The sequence below is a fragment of the Macrosteles quadrilineatus genome, unplaced genomic scaffold (genome assembly GCF_028750875.1).
Source record: "Macrosteles quadrilineatus isolate MER2022 unplaced genomic scaffold, UCM_ALF_1.0 Scaffold_1__1_contigs__length_201487025, whole genome shotgun sequence".
In the NCBI taxonomy this organism is placed as follows: Eukaryota; Metazoa; Arthropoda; class Insecta; order Hemiptera; family Cicadellidae; genus Macrosteles; species Macrosteles quadrilineatus.
The window spans coordinates 200363502-200365582 of record NW_026542594.1 but is presented as its reverse complement, the minus strand read 5'-3'; positions in this window follow the sequence as shown (position 1 = coordinate 200365582).

Genomic DNA, 2081 nt, shown 5'->3' with positions numbered 1-2081 from the left:
GAGGGTCAAAAATTAAAAAAAATTACTCTGCTACTAAAAACAGCTCTAAAAAAAATATTTTCCTTCGTGAACAGTTAGTAAAAAATCCACAACGCTTTATAATGGTATAGAAACAGAATATAAATTCTTCTACAAAAATGTGTTTATTTTTGTTTTTTAACAACTAATAACACGCACAGAGCTTTGTAAAATCATTAGATAGGAAAAAATTTTAAAACCTTGATTAGCGTAAATTGTCTAGCCAATGCTTCCTGGATCAGCCTTGCAGTAAATTTAATAAAATCTTGTCACATTTAACTGTACTTTGACAGAAATTCTATTGCACAATTTGACTTTAAATATTTGGACAAAATCACTCTTTATCGAAGTGATTGTAAGTTTAACACGTTCGCTACCGAGCGACGCACATTTGCGTCGGTCTGGTCACTCTTACATACCAAAAGGAATGATCATGACGTTGCTTACAGACCAAGTGATATAGGAATAACATTGCCGACAGACCAAAAGAGAAATATCGTTTAAATGGACTAATTGACTTCATAATAACCTTAAGTGAATTAGTAAGCAATAAATATTGTTTTTATTTTTCGTTATGAGCGAATTTTAAAACGCCGCATATATGCGTCGGTCAGTCTATTTAACGAAATCCAGTTAAAAAGATTACATTTTCGTTTCAATAGACCAGGCGACGCACGTACGCGTCGTTGTAAATTTGGTTGTTTCAAGCTTTTACATAAACAACTAAAGAAACTCCACTAAACACTAGCCAAAACTGCAAAGGTTATAACGTTTACATCTGTTCTGTGATGTCGCGGAATACACAATGTAAACAATGTAAACAACAATGTTGCCAACTGTTGTGTGACGTAACCAATCGTCATATCCACGGACCAAGCGACGCACATTTGCGGCAGATATCCCTCTAGACCGATATGATAAAATCCGGGCTCTAAAATAGACCGTTGCTAAGAAATACGCTGTTTAATAACATTAGAATACCGACGCAAATGTGCGTCGTTAGTCCATTTCAATGTGACCAGCTGACGCAAATATGCGTCGGTGGTCTATTGTGAGAAACGAGTCGACGCACAATTGCGTCGCTGGTCTATGCGAACGTAAATTCCATATAATTGTGGTAGCGAACGTGTTAACTGTAAAAAACATTCTGAATGTTTGTTTTGCCTTAAGATTTGTTATTTGACGGCTAACTTTCTGTTGAAATGATTAGTTCATTACACAATGCTTTACAGGTGCTCCTTTATAACTATTGTAAATCATTTGTGTAAATGTGTTATTAAAACATTGTACAAGCTGTTTGAATTTTTCTCTACATGTTCTCCATTATTTGCTCAAAGAATGTCAAATCTATGTTCCAGCTGTATGGCGTATTTCATCATATACTTTACCAAAGGCTTCCCTCAACTTTGCTATAAGTTCATCTACGAGATCGGACAGCGATACACTTGATCTTTTACGAATCCCGAGACAAAAAACCACACCACAGATTTTGTCTCCATTAACAATTCAGTACACAGTGCTTAACTCAACTACAACTCCATATTGCATCTGTATGTTTTAAAATTCAAACATGTCAGCAACAATGGAACAGCTGTTTACTGTTTAGCAATACTAATCAAAACTGAAAGATGCCAGCTTTAAAATTAGTCATAATTGACTTTTCTACAACCTTTGGTAACAAGTATATTAAGCTGTAGATTTGATCCACACTTTTTGGGGCACGGTTTTAATTTGATATTTATTATGTGTGATCTCAAATGTTTGTCCTGTAAAATGTTTCAATCTTGAAAATAAAAATTCAGAGATATATTTACGACACCGTCACTTTGGGTTGCGTTTTTTAAGCGAAGATGAGTGTTGACTTCCCTCAAACCACAAAAATGTTGTGAATGAAGTGTAGTTTTTAGGTTATTTTTATATCGTAAATCTTGACAATTTTTGTCGTGTTACCCAGCTTTGCTTGCTTAATGCAAATGTTTATTCAAAATAAACCTAAATTGACTATTGACTAAAAAAACACACATTAAGTAAAATACACTACTTACTAAAATCACAAGGAAACA